The sequence below is a fragment of the Balaenoptera borealis genome (genome assembly GCF_965194805.1).
Source record: "Balaenoptera borealis genome assembly, chromosome: 1".
Classification (NCBI taxonomy): domain Eukaryota; kingdom Metazoa; phylum Chordata; class Mammalia; order Artiodactyla; family Balaenopteridae; genus Balaenoptera; species Balaenoptera borealis.
In genome coordinates this window covers 25435911-25453138 of record NC_138860.1, presented here as the reverse complement: position 1 = coordinate 25453138, position 17228 = coordinate 25435911, and the positions used below count along the sequence as shown (strand labels likewise).

The 17228-nt window shown below is 41.8% G+C and overlaps 1 long non-coding RNA gene across 1 annotated transcript; it reads right to left on the bottom strand.

Annotated features, from left to right (window-relative positions):
- Window positions 1-14019: 14019 nt before the first annotated feature.
- Window positions 14020-16985, bottom strand: LOC309605605. Its single transcript, XR_014231432.1, has 2 exons — window positions 15817-16985; window positions 14020-15160 (listed from the first exon to the last, which is right to left on the bottom strand). It is a non-coding gene; the product is annotated as an uncharacterized lncRNA (long non-coding RNA).
- Between the last annotated feature and the right edge of the window lie 243 nt (window positions 16986-17228).

Sequence of the window (17228 nt, the reverse complement as noted above, 5' to 3'; positions counted from 1 at the left end):
ATTATTAGAAAAATGCAAATCAAAACTACAATGAGGTATTACCTCACACCGGTCAGAATGGCCATCATCAAAAAATCTACAAACAATAAATGCTGGAGAGGGTGTGGAGAAAAGGGAACCCTCCTACACTGTTGTTGGGAATGTAAATTGATACAGCCACTGTGGAGAACAGTATGGATGTTCCTTAAAAAACTAAAAATAGAATTACCATAAGACCCAGCAATCCCACTACTGGGCATATACCCAGAGAAAACCATAATTCAAGAAGATACATGTACCCCATTGTTCATTGCAGCACTATTTACAATAGTCAGGACATGGAAGCAACCTAAATGTCCATTGACAGATGAATGGATAAAGAAGATGTGGTGCATATATACAATGGAATATTACTCAGCCATAAAAAGCAACGAAATTGAGTCATTTGTAGTGATGGGGATGGACCTAGAGTCTGTCATACAGAGTGAAGTAAGTCAGAAAGAGAAAAACAAATACTGTGTATTAATGCATATATATGGAATCTAGAAAAACGGTGCTGATGAACCTGGTGGCAGGGCAGGAATAGAGACGCAGATGTAGAGAACGGACTTGTGGACACAGGAGGGGTAAGGGGAGGCTGGGACGAATTGAGAGAGTAGCACTGACATATGTACACTACCATGTGTAAAATAGATAGCTAGTGGCAAACTGCTGTATAGCACAGGGAGATCAGCTTGGTGCTTTGTGACGACCTAGAAGGATGGGATGGGAAGGGTGGCAGGGAGGCTCAAGAGGGAGGGAATATGGGGATATATGTATACATATAGCTGATTCACTTTGTTGTACAGCAGAAACTAACACAACATTGTAAAGCAATTATAATCCAATAAAGACGTAAAAAAAATAATTCCACTGGACATCCTGTACTTTTATTTACTAAATCTGGCAACCTTATGCATGAATAGAATTCTGGAGGAAGACACGGGGTAAGAAAGACATTCTGGCAGAAAGAGTGAATTTGCAAAAGTACACAGGTGTGAAAGCAGTATCACTCATCTGGAGTAGATCAGTTTAGAAAGGTTTTCCTATCCTCAACTCTGCCAGAATTGCTTTGTTGGGAAATATATTTTAAAAGGGCTGGTTTCAAAACCTGGACAGACTTTAAGTCTCATCTTTATAGATGGGTGATGTTAAAAGTTTATAGAAATTATAGAAGATAGGATCTTTGCTTCTCTTTCATGGCATTATTACAGGGAAGGAGATACAAAATATGTAAACATCCTTGGGGTGAGAGAAGTTATATTTTTGCCTTTTTGACCTTGGGATTATATGAAGTCATCCACAGTTACCATGTTATTAATACTGTTGATGTTTTTAGGCCTGATTTATCTGGGCTAAGTCTCCTGCCTTATAATGGAGGAAGTTAGAGGCTTATTAGTTCTCTTCATTTGAGAAAGAAGAATTGACCTTATATAGTGGATGTTATGACATGGGGCCCATAGGCCCCTTCAAGACTGAGGCGCCCAGGACTTCCCTGGTGGTCCAGTGGTTAAGAATCTGCCTTCCATTGCAGGGGATGCGGGTTCGATCCCTGGTCGGGGAACTAAGATGCCACATGCCACGGGCAGCCCGTGCACCACAACTAGAGAGAAGCCTGCACACTGTAAAGGAGAACCTGCACACTACAATGAAAGATCCCACATACCGCAACTATGATCTGGCATGCTGCAACTGAGACCTGACACAGCCGAATAAATAAATAAATATTTTAAAAAAAGACTGAGGTGCTCATTCACCCAGCTGTCAAGAGTGTTGACATCTGACTACTCTCCTTTGAATTATTTTTTGTGAATTTCCATTAGCCCAGGAGAGCCACTTTGCCCAAGTCACCCTCTCCCTTGGGAGTGGCCCACATCCTAGCCCAGAACTCCCTATGGGATCAGCTGAGGTCTTTGTTATGACTGTAATGCAGTTCATCTCCTCCCTCTGCTCAGTCCTTCTTCCTTCATCTCCTGTTCATGGCGATCTGATGACGTTCCTCCTCTCATAAATTCACCGTATGCTAATCCTCATCTCAGAGTCTGCCTCTTGGGGAACCTGACCTAGGATAGTTGGTTCCAGGACTGGTCTGAGAAAGCTGACTCAGAAATGGATTTTGGAGCTGTATTGCCCATGGTCATTGGCAATGACACCAACACTGTGGTAGGTGGAGCATGGATAGGCAAAACGACTATACTACCCAAGGCAGTCTACAGATCCAATGCAATCCCTATCAAATTACCAATGGCATTTTTCACAGATCTAGAACAAAAAAAATCTTAAAATTTGTATGGAGACACAAAAGACCCTGAATAGCCAAAGCCATCTTGAGAAAGAAAAACTGAGCTGGAGGAATCAGGCTCCCTGACTTCAGACTATACTACAAAGCTATAGTCATCAAAACAGTATGGTACTGGCACAAAAATAGAAATATACATCAGTGGAATAGGATAGAAAGCCCAGATGCTGAGCAGCTGTTAAGACTTTCCCTGGTGGTGAGCTGGCATGGGGTATTGGTGGGGGGGATCACAGGGGTAACATCTCAGGCATTTGAGAAGTTCAGTGGAAGTAGTAATTTTAAGAACTATGGAAATGGATGGCTGTTACTGTGGACATTTAATGTGTTGGAGAAAGACAATAAAAGCCTGAGGATGATTAATCAACAATCAGAAAGCCAGTTCTCTTTGGCATCATATATAGAGACTCTTATCTTACAGCTAGAACACAGGAAAAACTGAGCATCAGGCCCAGGACTTAATTACAAGCAAAAGAGAGCTCCAGGAGAGATTGAATTCATGTTTTCTACCTCTGTTGCAATGGTTCCTCTCCCTCAGCTCACATCTGGACCATGGAGGGTCCCTTATGACCAACGGACAGAGAGGAAAAAGGCCATGTTAAATTCATTGGGTCACCTTGGTGTGTGGACACAGGATGAAAATGAATTGTGCTTGCACTACAGCTCCATTGTAGCCCTGCAGTGGAATACCCTGAAAGACAGTGAAGGAAATCCTACCAGTCGGCAGATTTCTGAGCAGTGCACTTAGTCATCTACTCTTGGTGATTAGCTTCACTGATTGCTCAGGAGGCTAGACTCAGAAAGATTGGAGGACTGGGGGCAAAGACATTTGGAGGAGAGGCATGTTGATGGACCTATGGGCATGACCCAAAGTGTGAAGGTTTTTGAATCCCATTGTTAATTAATGCTTATCAGAGAGCAATCCACCAGGGGAGGGACACTAGAACCAATCAGACAGAATGCCTTAACTGGTAGTCATCAGCCATCCCAGTGTTGGCACAAAGGGTGCATGAACAGAGAGCCATGGGAGTCCAAGAGCATGGACTCCCACTCGCCAAGGCTGGTCTAGCTACTACAATTGCCAAACATCCAACCTGCCAGAAACACAAACCAACCCCACATCCCCAATATGGTACCATCTCTCAAGGAGTCCCATTAACCATTTGGTGGCAAGTTAATTACACTGAAGCCTTTCTACCCTGGAAGGAGCAGCAATTAATCTTGACAGGAATCAATACCTATAGATGTGGGTTTGCCTTTTTTGCCTACAGGATCTCAGCCAGCACCACCTTCTGAGGGATTACAGTGTTTCACCCACAAACATGGAATCCCATATGACTCTGTATCAGTCCAGGGGAGTGTGAAAGTGGACACATGACCATAGTATCAACTGGACCATGCCAGCCTGCAAAAGGAATGGAATGGCCTTTGAAGGAGCCACTGAGGCCCAGGCTTGGAGATGATAACCTGTGAGGACGAGGCATCATCCTCCAGGTTGCAGGACACACCCTAAATCAGCTACCACTATGTGGTACTGTATCCCCAGCAGGAAGAACACATGGGTCTGAGAAAGGAGGTGAAGTAGGAGTGGCTGTGTTTGTCATCACTATCAGTGACTGTCGGGAATGTGTGCTTTCTGTCTGTACAACTCTGGACTCTGTGGGTTTAGAGATCTTGTATCCTAGAGGGAATCCACTTCCACCAGGGACAGAGTAATCTTTCCATTAACCAATAAGCTATAGCTGCTGCACAATCACTTCAGACTCCTTGCTGTAAGAGACAAAAAAAAAAAAAAAAAGGACTCATCATTCTGGGGATGAGTCATACTGGGGACACAGTAGGGGTAACTGACTCTGGTCACCAGGGGGAGGTGGGGCTGCTAATGTACAGTGGCAGTAAGTGAAAACGTGTTTGGCACTCAGGCCATCTCTAGGGGAGTCGCCTAGTAATCTCTTTCCCAATTTTGATAGTAAATGGACAAGTTGCCACAGTCAGAGCCTGAGAAGGCCATGGCAACCAGGGTGTCTCAGATCTGTCAGGGATGAGAGTCTAGGTCACCCCACCAGGTAAGGCACCAAGACCAACAGAGAAGCTAGCCAAGGGTGAGAGGATATAGAATTGGCAGCAGAAGAGGGAGACGGTTAGTTGGAGCCTCAGGCTCCATTACTGCAGTGATAGAAGTTGTGTTTTTTTTCCTGCAAACTTTCCTCTTTTAAATTTCCCACAAGAAGAACCAACCAGAATCCTGGAAGAACTGTTTGTAGAACTTAATTTACAAAGAAAATAATCCAAGCAGCAGAAAGGGTGGGCTATAGTTAATACTATGATACACTGCCCAGATCTTCCGTTCAGAACTGAGATATCATCTCCCCAGCTGCTGGGAGTGTTTGGTGGCTGAAGTCACCCTCCAGGAAATGCTCTCAATCCCTCACCCAAGAACATACCCTCCCTGGGGCCAGTCCCCACCCGAAGACTGATGAATGCAGGATACAAACGTCTACCCTCTTTGCGTCAAGGTGGGACAAGACAGGCCATGCACAGCTCCCCATTGGCTGCAGCCTGGCTCTGTTACAACCCAGCTCAGCTCCTCCCTCTGCCTTATCCTACTTCCTTCCCTCCCCATTGGTGCTGATCCTGAAGACACTCCCCAATAAACTTCCTACAAATCTCAAAGTGTATGTCTCAGGGGACATGACCTAAGAAATCTTTGTCACAAATTTATTACAGTTTATGACCAGGGACAGTTAAATAATATGAGAAACAACCTGAGGAAAGAGTCATAATCTGAAATCCACAAAGGATACTACACAGAGGAACTGGCTGAATAGTGCTATTAGATAATAAGAGTGTTGTTGGGTTAAGCTTTACAGATGGGGAAAGACACCCTGTTGAGATTGTTTCCGGGAGAGAATCAGAGTGATGACAAACGAAATAGAAGGTTTGGGCAAAGAGAATAATACGAGGCAATGTTCTGGGAGAAGATGCATATCAGAGACATCTTGCATCTTGTCTTATAACATTTTGACCCACTTTTTTATTCTAGTCACTGAGGTGACTGGTGTTACGTGAGGTTAAGTGGGGCTGCCTTGCACCCTAATCAGTAAGAATTTCACCAACAATGTGCAGGTGTAATCTGAGAGCAACCCACCTCAGCTGTATCACATTTCTCTCTATTTCTCTCACTTTGTACCCTGTGGGATGCCTTGAGGAACCCATTCAGCCATTCTGACAAAATGGCTGTGCAAACCTGGCAGGGAGTTTCATTTCCTGGGGCAGACATCCCCTTGACCCATGGGAGATACTCAGATGGACAATTCTGAGGCACATTTTACATGACCCCTTAGAACATTCCCAGCTGGATGGAGCCCAATGATTAGCTTAATGACACACCTTTGGATTGTTTTTTCTCCTTTCCTGTTTTACTCTTTTTAGCTTCATTTCTGTTCCTTGGGATCACGTCCCAAAATGAATTACCTGCATGCAAACCCTTATGTTAGGCTCTGCTTTTTAGGGAAACCCAGGCTTAAGACAGTTGGAACCAGAAGTACCGTGGAGAGGAAACTTTCAGAGAGGAGTCTGGCTCTTCCACCAGTCAAGGACCTCTGACTGGTGTTAAGGGAGGTGATAACAACCACCAGCTTGCGGCAGCATCCTAATCATGAAGAATTTCACCAGTGATGGGCTGGCGTGAGATGCAGGCAAATGTTGGAACGTTGTCTTACACCATAGTAATGGCACCTGAATGGTATGGGAGTGACGTGTATCATACGGATGTGGTGTTGGCTGGGTCTTGTTAACAGCATCACAAGTCATGAAAAAGAAAATGACAGGCTCAGTTGAATCAAATATCAACTGAAGATATGCTGTGAAAGTTAGAAAACCTTCACGGCAGCTTTTAAAAAGGCTCTTATCTTCCTTACCTCAGGCCCAGGATTTAATTATAAGGATGGCAGACCTACAACAAAGAGTGAACCTGCAGCCTTGAGAAGTCTGTGTCAAAACCAGAGCCCTGCTAGGGAATGAGTGAGACCCTGGAACATGGGGTGGATGAGCTAGAGAATTTGAGCCCCCGAGATCTTGGTCCCTCTGAACTCTCCAGGTTGGCAGAAGTGGCTCACTTATCCCAATGCTAGAGGAAAAGAGTCCCTCCTCTCCTGGAGACCCTTCAAAACCCTCACCTGAAGCAGTCGTCTTGTGGATGAGTGTCCTCCTCTGGATCTGCTCCTGCCTCCCTTCATGGCCCCAAGATCTGGCTAATATGTACTGGCAGGAAATGGGAAGCTATATCCAGGGATGGTTCTTGAGAGAGTTGGGCTAGGAAGGGCAGGATCTAAGGCTGTGTAGGTGAGAATTCATTGATATGAGAGTGTTCTAAGATTAGGAGTTTCATATCCTGGCAATGACATCGAAAATCAGTCCTAATACGGGCTGGGATTGCTCCATAAAAATTTAACATAATGTTGAGGTAGTTAATGAGGTAGAGATGCTGTAAATGAGGTAGAGATGCTGGAACTGTCTTGCAGAATATTGAGGAGGGGGTTAGAAATCTTGGGGAGATGAAAATATAAGAATGGGTTTATTATGTAATAATAAAGAGAACCCATTCCTGAGCGTGTGGTCCAAAGAACATTCCTTCCATTGAAGTGCTAAGGATGCGCTATCGAGGAGGGCACCAGCATCTCTGAGAAGCCCAATGATGGTTATCCCCACTAGTAACTGTAGGAGATCCTGCCTTGGACTGGGCTCCCTAGTGTCAGGATAGGTGAGAGAATTCTGGGATAGCAGAGCCAGGTGCTAGCACTTAACAGACAAGAGCAAGGTAAATATAACAGAAATAGGCAACAAGTCAAAATCTCATACGGGGTGCTTTCTCTCACAAAGTTTTATTGCAACAGCTAATAAAAGACCACAGTGATCCTAGGGAGGCAAGATAAATGGGCAGTTAGCTAAGATATTACTTCACTTATATAATGAGAAAAACTATAGAGCTTAGTGAGCAGAAAGTTAACATCAACTGCAGAATTGGAAAATCATGACCCCTCACCTAGTTTCCAGATCTGAGCTGGTTCTCACTCCCAGAGGCCATTAATTGAAGGAGAGGCTAGGTCCACTTGAGAAAGAACCCCACAATGCCACTACGGGATTATACAGTTATCATTTCCCCCAACCCTTTCCTAAAGGGATCTATGGTCATGTACTAGAATAAGTATATAGAGGGATAAGGGGAATGACCATGCCTTTTTAGGGCTATTGGATACAGGGGATTCAAAACACCAACACGATCCGCCAGTTACAGGTGAATCTTATGGAATCCAGGTAATAAATGGAATCCTGTCCAAATCCATCTGATGGTGGGTCTACTAAGTCTGCAGACCCAACTGTGGTTATATCCAGTCCCCAGGGGCATAACTGGGATACATATACCTAACAGAAAGCAGAATCCTTACATTGGACACCCGATCTATGGAGTAAGAGCTATTATGGTAGAAAGACCCAAGTGGAGGTCCTTAAAACTGCCCTCCTCCAGCCAAGATAGTAAATCAGGAGCAATCTTGTATACCAACAATTGTGGAGCTAGGCAAAGGGACGCAAGGATGGTGACCTCCATCACATCCCCATTCAGTTCACCTGCTTGGCCCTTGTGAAAACTAGATGGATCAAGGCAGGTGGCAACTGGGGCTACCCAGTTGCAGCTGTTGTACCAGATGTTGGATCTTTACTGGAATATATTCACAAAGTCTCTGGCACTTGGAGTGTAACTATTGATGTGATGAATGTGATCAGTAAGGAAAATGAAAAACCCATTTGCTTTTACAAGGCAGCAAGATACAATCACCATCTTGCCACAGGTCTGTGTTAACTTGTCTTCTTTCTATGACAACATAGCCCACAGAGACCTTGACTATCTTGATCATCTGTGGAAGCAGCACATCAGGCTGATCGATTGAATTAATGACATTATGCTCATTTTGATTCAGAAAGCAGGGACTGATGCAAACTTAGATGTCCTAGTGAAACACCACAAGGATTCATGGATGGAAGTAGACATAGTTGCAGACAAGCTCTGATGATTTGCAGCAATTTTCCCCAGAGGTGATGAAGTTACCAGTGAGATTAGATCCTGATGGTATTGTAATTCACTCATAACAGACAATAAAAGGAAAAGGAAAAGTTTCTGAGAGAGGAGTCTACAATAACCTCTTGTGTGTTTACCGAGCCTCCTGGTTTTTGGGTATGACCATTTTGCTGCTGCAACTAAGGAACAAATGAGTGAGTGGCAACAGAAAAACTTTAGAAATAGAGATTTATTGTTGTTGTTGTTTTGTGATTATGTTCTAAGAGGAACCCATCTTCTCGTTGGTGCTGCCAGGAAACCCAAATGACATGGGTTCCTTCAAAGTAAACAAATAGCCACTGCTATCCTTGGGAGAAATAAGGGGGGGAAAAAGACGCAAAAAAAAAAAAAAATCCCTCCAAAACAATAGGAGTGTGCAATCAACTGTGAACTCTGGCACCATTGGTGGAAGAGAATGCTAGAGTCAGCACAGGGGTGGCTGGGGATCATAGGGAAGCAGCAATGCCTGAGTGGAGGAAAGGAGGGGGAAGCAGCAGTGCAAAGAAGGCTGAAGAATGGACCATAAGTGTGGATGAGATAAAACGTGTGGGAAAGAGGGAGAAGCAGAGTCGTGAAAAGCTGAAATGAAAGACTAGGGAAAAAAAAAAACAAGTCTGTGACATTTATAAGGACAGCAAAGCTGAGTGACACCAAGAGACTGATCTACCTAAAAAATATTATTAATGCCTTTCCCCAATACAAAATCAATTGTTCTCAGGAAAGAAAATCATAAAATTCTCCTAAAAATTTGTTTTCAAACATAACTTTTATCACTTCTTTTTAGAAAAATTATGCTTGTTCATTTTAGACATTTTGTAAAAATATGAACTAGTGAAAATCCCATAATCCTACCACTCAGAAATTAATACCATTAATATTTTGATGTTTACTGTTCAAAGGGGTTGTATTCTATTTTAATAAAAATAGGATAATGCTGTGTAAGACAATTTCTTTTAAAAATGCATTATTTTCATCTGTGAGATGAACAATAGTGCTTGCCTCAAATCATATTCAATTTCTAAAAGGAACTCCACGGACAATAGGAAATCTCTTCTGGGATTATTTTTTTATTCGAATCCTCAACATCCTAGTTTCTTCTTCTGGAATGTGCTATATCACTGTACCATGAAGCCAGGGCCAGGTCAGGCTCAGCCTGGCTTTTTTCCCTCTGCAGAACTCCACAGTCTCCCTCATGTGACATTATCAGTAGCTTGCTACAGCTGACCCACATACTTAATTTATTTTTCTGGAGACTTTTTCTGGAACAACAACAACAAAAAATGTTCTGGGATGTCTTCCACAAGAAATGAAAAGGAAGTGTTGTCAGTGTAGGAGAATGGCAAGGCAGATCATTGCTCCCCGCTCACCACAACTCTGCTGCACGGGGTCTGTGTCTTACTGCCTTTGCCTTCACTTTGGTCCTAAGACTGGAAAGTGAAGCTGAATAGAAGTTTAGGAAGCCAGGTAATAAGTGGGGTATATATAATGACTCAAAGTCATCTTGCCTTCTCATTGCAATGAGATTTTGGACAAGTTACTTAAATTCTCTGAGCCTTGGTTTCCTTTCATCAGTTAATGGGAATAACACCTATGCCATAAAACAGTGACAAGAACGGAATAAGATTACATAGGTAAAGAACAGGCATTTCTGAAATAAGTGCAGGAACCACAAACCACTCATTCTGCAAACTTGCACACTAGAAGTAAGACGATTTATAGGAAAAACAGAGTTGGGGCAGGTTGCTCAAAATCTACGCAACTTTGTAACCAAAGCACTGACAATAACAATACCCATCCTAATAAAATACTATCACAGTTAAACTTCTCCTAAAAAAAAGAAATACTAAGTAAATATAAGACTTGCCTTTAAGAAAAGTTGATGGCTGCTTGATGAAAGAGGGTTTGAGTAAGGGTAGATGCTGCCAAGTTATGGAGATGAGGGCAAAATGCACCAAGATCCAGGAAAACTCCCAGTGAGCACTTCCAGGATAGAGCCAAGAGGAAGAAAGTGGGGTGAATGGGCACTGTGTTCTGTGCTAGATTACTTCATGGCTTCCCGTGTTTTTTTAAACCTTAATAAATAGTGTGCATTGAACTGTAAAATATTAACATGTGTGCACTGAGCTGCAAAATATTCACATGCTGGGGAAAACTACTTATGAATCAAAGTAATCTTGATTGTATTGATATCTCCCTATTTACCATTCATGTATGAACTAATTTGCATTATATGCATAGACACTGGAGAAGAACCAACTGTACTTAATAGAGTGGCTGCCTCATAGTAAATGCTCTTTAAATGATTGTGAAGTCATCATCAACATCATTATCATCATACTGATTATCAAAACCATCATATGATGATGTATGTAATTTTCCCAGATCAGGCATTCAGAATAGAGAAGAAAGTTCATACACAGAGCCAGCATATAGGGACCATAAGGAAAAACCATCCTAAAGCAAGATTCTCATCTGAGCCAGAGACTTAGTGTATGTTCCTGCTAACATAAAAACTGGTTCTAGGGTGTTGGCAGTTTTGAGTTCCAGCTGAAAGTGACAAGTGAGAGTAGAACCAGATGACTTAGGGGATAGTCATACCAAGATTTGGAATTTCCCGCTTAATCTACTTATGGCAAAATAGTATGGATGGGCTTATTTAGTGTCCCAGATAGAGAACAGAATGAGGTTCTCTGATTTTGTTTTTATAACTTGTCTACTGCAATGAAATTGTGAGTAAGGAAAAACCGAGTCTATTCCCTCTGTTCTACACCACTTCAGATTTAACATTTAGCACAAAAGGTCATGGAAAAACAGAGAGCTCATGTATTACCATAAGAACCACTAATGTTTCCTTGCTTTTGTAACAGCTTCTGTCCTGCTTGTTTGACAGAAATTTGTGGGAGGAGTCAATAATGATTTTAAGAATTAAAAAACAATTACTTGATATAGAACCTAATGCATCTATATGGAATCTAAAAAAAAAAAAAAAATGGTACTGATGAACCTAGTTGCAGGGCAGGAATAAAGAGGTAGACATAGAGAATGGACTTGAGGACATGGATGGGGAGGGAGGGCGAAGCTGGGGCGAAGTGAGAGTAGCATCGACATATACACACTACCAAATGTAAAATAGTTGGCTAGTGGGAAGCAGAAGCATAACACAGGGAGGTGGACTCAGTGCTTTGCGATGACCTAGAGGGGTGGGATAGGGAGGATTGGAGGCAGGTACAAGGAGGAGGGGATATGGGGACATGTGTATGCATATGGCTGATTCCCTTTGTTGTGCAACAGAAACTAACACAGTATTGTGAAGCAATTATACTTCAATAAAGATCTATTAAAATAAAATATTAATAAGAACTTCAATATCAGAATTCACTAGTGCCACATTAGCTCAGCTCCGCTTTGGCTGACAGAAACACCTTGTCCCAGGCTGCCTTGGAGAGCCACAATGGCCTAATGGGTGAAAGGAAACATAAAGTTGAAAAGACAAAACCTAGAATGGTGCTTGTTTTTATGAAACTGTCCATAAATAGTGTAACACAACAGTCTTATGAATTTAGACATTCAAGAAGCTGGAAATTCCAGAGTTCAGATTCTTATGTTGATTCAGCTATAGAGCACATTTAATATGGCTTATAACATGCCCTAAAAATATAAACCATAATGTGTTATGCTATAGTGTACCATGCAAAGGGAAAAATGGGAAGACCAACTTATGGGTAAAGAGCTCAAATGAACATTGCTATGAAAATCTTTGGAATTCCTTATGCTTGGATAATGAATGTTCTTAATGCGTGTGCTTCATTACCACATTTTTTTCTGAGTTTAGGTAGAAGGTATATCAAAAGAAAAAGTAGGGGCTTCCCTGGTGGCGCAGTGGTTGGGAGTCTGCCTGCCGATGCAGGGGACGCGGGTTCGGGCCCTGGTCTGGGAGGATCCCACATGCCGCGGAGCAACTGGACCCGTGAGCCACAATTACTGAGCCTGCGCGTCTGGAACCTGTGCTCCGCAACAAGAGAGGCCGCGATAGTGAGAGGCCCGCGCACCGCGATGAAGAGTGGCCCCCGCTTGCCGCAACTAGAGAAAGCCCTCGCACAGAAACGGAGACCCAACATAGCCATAAATAAATAAATAAAATTAAAGAGAAAAAGTAATCATTTTGCTAACGTCAAATCTCTAAGTTGTAATTTGTTTGAATTGGGAAGCCTTAAGTCAAAGTTCTTGCGAAAACCCGTAAAATGTTATATTTTGTGCTTGTTCTTAACTACTTTATTTAAATTTTCATGACTTTAGATTGGCTTGATTTTTTCTTTTCCTCCATTGGGAGTACATTCCTGCCAAGTTGGAAGTTTATAACAATCATTTTTGAATGACATAAATGCAAAAAAATCTCAATCGTCTGTCTGAAATAGGAAAAATTGTATTTCTTTCACCATTGTTTTACTGCAGGCTCGTGAAGCTATTTTTATAAAACTCTTATTTTTTCATGGGGAGAGAAAGTTCAGTACAAAAATGTTGACTTAAAATCCAAACAAAAATTTTCTAGGGAAGCCTTCAGTAAATGGGTAACTATATTGTAGTCTTAAATTTTATTATTTAAAGTTTTGGGGGTTTCAATTTTCACTGACTTGAGCGATTTGGGCAAGGTGACTAGTCTTTCTAAACTTCCTTTACCAAAGTAAGATTGACTATAGTTTATGTAATAGACTACGGTAACTATTGTTATTTGTTTGCCCAGCAAGATTTCCCAACACCTTTCTTTGGTTAACATTTCCTGCCCTAGGAGTTCTTCCCTGGGATTTCTTGATTTGGAGTCTGAGGAGGAATAGCCCTGCCCCTGAGGTCAGGTGCTTGAAGCATATGAAGGCATGTGTAAGGGTGGGAGGGTAGAGAAGGTAGTCATCTTCCCATGAACAGAAGCCTGTCTGTAGTAGAGGATAAAATTAAGCAGAGACAGAAATGAGCAACATATGGGCGGAGGGTGGGGGGTGGAGCCAGTGAGAACACTATGAGCATGAACAAGGGTAAGACGTTCCTTGCCTTCTTTCCAATACCAGAAGCCCAGCTCCTGTAGGTCCAGATCAATCCCTTTGATCCTATGAAGTACCCCATTATCACAAGCCTCACGAACTACGATATTCCCTTTTATGCTAAAGTTAAATTTATAGTTAGATTCCTGATATCTGCAACCCAAAGAATTTTTTTTTTCTTTTTTTTTTTAATTTATTTTCGGCTACATTGGGTCTTTGTTGCTGCCCGTGGCCTTTCTCTAGTTGCGGCGAGCGAGGGCTACTCTTCCTTGTGGTACACATGCTTCTCATTGCGGTGGATTCTCTTGTTGCGGAGTATATGGGCTTTAGCCCCACGAGCTTCAGTAGTTGTGGCACGTGGGCTTCAGTAGTTGTGGCGCGCAGGCTCTAGAGCGCAGGCTCAGTAGTTGTGGCGCACGGGCTTAGTTGCTCCGTGGCATGTGGGATCTTCCCAGACCAGGGCTTGAACCCACGTACCCTGCATTGGCAGGCAGATTCTTTTTTTTTTTTTTTTTACATATTCAGATGTTTATTTTAGCATTATTCACAATGGTAAAACACTGGAAATTTTTTTAAAAAGTTGATTAGGAAGAGAATGGCTGAATGATTTATGACATATTCACACCATAGAATAATATAAAGACATTGACTTAAGGTAAATCATTTGATTTAAAATGATAACTGAGTGAGGAAAGTAAGATAAAGAAAATTGTACATATCACATTTTTTTTTATTTCACACGCACACACTGTATTTTATTTTTACAAGAGATAAATAGGCTGACACCAAGCATTGTAAATGGGTAATGGCAGGCAGATTCTTTTTTTTTAAAATTTTTTAACATTTTTATTGGAGTATAACTGCTTTACAATGGTGTGTTAGTTTCTGCTTTATAACAAAGTGAATCAGTTATACATATACATATGTTCCCATATCTCTTCCCTCTTGAATCTCCCTCCCTCCCACCCTCCCTATCCCACCCCTCTAGGTGGTCACAAACCACCGAGCTGATCTCCCTGTGCTATGCGGCTGCTTCCCACTAGCTATCTATTTTATGTTTGGTAGTGTATATATGTCCATGCCACTCTCTCTAAGAAAAAGAAAAAAAAAAGGTCATGAAGAACCTAGGGGTAAGACGCGAATAAAGACACAGACCTACTAGAGAATGGACTTGAGGATATGGGGAGGGGGAAGGGTAAGCTGTGACAAGGTAAGCTGTGGCAGGCAGATTCTTAACCACTGTGCCACCAGGATAGCTGTTCTTGTTAATTTTATTGCATGGGGGTGTATATAGGGCAGTGCAAACTTTAGCATGCATCAGATCACCTGGAGGACTTGTTATAACACTGCTGGGCCCCATTCTTAGAATTTTCTTTGTTATTCAGTCAGTCTGGAGTGGAGGCCTGAGAATTTGTATTTCTAACAAATTTCCAGGTAATGTTAATGCTGCTGGTCCAGAGACCACATTTTCAGAAACACGGATTAAGGGTTAACACAAGTCTTTATACAACCAGAGCTCTTGAGCAAGGAACAGCTCCTCATTAAGCAATGAACTCCCCATCATCGAAAATATTCAGGAAGCAGCCAGGTGAAGATTCTTCAGGGATGCTCGTAGAAGGGATTTTGCATTGTGTGGAAAATTATACTACACTTCTAGGTTCCCTTCTAATACTAAAATTTTTTGTTTCTTTTAAATTTCTTCTAGGTGGAGGGAAGCAAAAGAACAACAAAACACTCTGTCTGGTTCTTCCAAATAACAGAGCAACACAGGAAAACTGAATGTGTTCCTGCCACAAATTCAGACTTGCTCAGTAAAGCAAGCACCACAGTGCATTTCCATATTGACTTTGGGAAAAATACACTGCCATTGTTTATGAAGTTCTGTAGTCAATCAGCAAACACAAATTTAGCCCATATTCAAGCTTGCTAATAAAGCATATTATTATGTCCTCACTCCCCAAACCCAATGTAGCAACTACAAATTACATACATGGATAACTATATCCAGAGTTTATTTTATAAAATATTAAAAATTCTAACTTGAGGAGGCAATCAATTTTACCAGCTCCAGAAGTTCAATTCTGTTACCATTACTAACAGTTAAATCTAACCATCTACTAGAATTACCATGTGGGGAAAAAAGTCCTTTGTTTCCTCTTTAAATTTTTGAGAAAGAACAAATTGTATGGAGCAAACATGATAGTGAAAATATTATAGTTTTACTGGGTATTATATTTTCATTGTGTTGTGACCACCTCTCAGGATTATTTTTTTAAATTTCTAACACAGGGCATTGTCTGTTTCTGAGTAATATACCCATGGTTACATGCAGTTGGTAGAACAAGAACAGACACACCAATTGTTGGGCAATGTCTATGACGTCCTGTTGTTTAATATGTTGAATATCACCTCTGAGTAATGATTTCTTAGAAATCATTCTTAAAGGCACAAGCCTCAGGAGGAATTCTTTGGTAAAAAAAGTGAGACACAAAATAACACTAGGTTACTTAAGTTGTGTTTGTTTGTTTGTTTGGTTGGTTGTTTTTTAGCCATGGTGCGTGGCTTGCAGGATCTCAGTTCCCCAGCCAGGGACTGAACACAGGTCATGGCAGTGAAAGCCCTGAATCCTAACCACTAGGCCACCAGGAAACTCCCTTAGTTGTGTTTTGAGACTTCAAAAATTTAACCAGGCTATATTAGTCTTAAGATACTTTTATTATTATTATTTTTAAATAAATTTATTTATTTTATTTATTTATTTTTGGCTGCATTGGGTCTTCGCTGCTGCGTGCAGGCTTTCTCTGGTTGCAGTGAGCGGGGCCACTCTTCGTTGTGGCGTGCAGGCTTCTCATTGCGGTGGCTTCTCTCGTTGCGGAGCATGGGCTCTAGGTGCATGGACTTCAGTAGTTGTGGCACGTGGGCTCAGTAGTTGTGGCTTGCAGGCTCTTGAGCGCAGGCTCAGTAGTTGTGGTGCGCGGGCTTAGTTGCTCCGCGGCATGTGGGATCTTCCCGAACCAGGGCTCGAACCTGTGTCCCCTGCATTGGCAGGCAGATTCTCAACCACTGCGCCATCAGGGAAGCCCCAGTCTTAAGATATTTTTAAAAAAGAAACTAATGAAAATGAAGTAATTATCAATATTTCATGCTTTTGAAACTATACACATACGGATCTGCCACTTACTAGTCTTGTCAATTTGGGCAAATTTCAAGATTACTCAAGCTCCCCAAAGCTCAGTTTTCTCATCTCTAAAATGCAGAGATTGGGCTGGATGTTCTTTATAGTCCTTTCAAGCTAACAGTCTGCATCCTCATGGGGGAGGGATAGCATAATGATTCACTAAGAGTTTTCTTTAAACAATCTCAGTTTATTGAAGTTCCCAGAGTTCAGGAGTTTGAATCCATTCCATATGTTTATTTAGGAAGTAGAGACACTGAGAATGAGCAGTATATAACTAAGCTTCATGGGAACTGGTTACTTCATAAAAGAAGAAAATGTGAAACTCTGGAACTGGGCAGAAACCTGTGTATCAGAATAGTGGGCTTATGGAGAAGTGTTAGGAGGAAGACTGGTGCAACCCATTATTTATGGAGGTTCTTCTCTCTCCCAAAGCAGCATACCACCATGGTGGTTTCTTAATGGAATTTCACAGTATAATCTATGGTAGCTAAATTATTAACTTTCCTATATGGGGAGATGGAAATAAAAGAAGAAAGTAATTTTTCCAGGTTTATGCAATGAGGAAGTGTAAAATTCAGACTTAAAAGC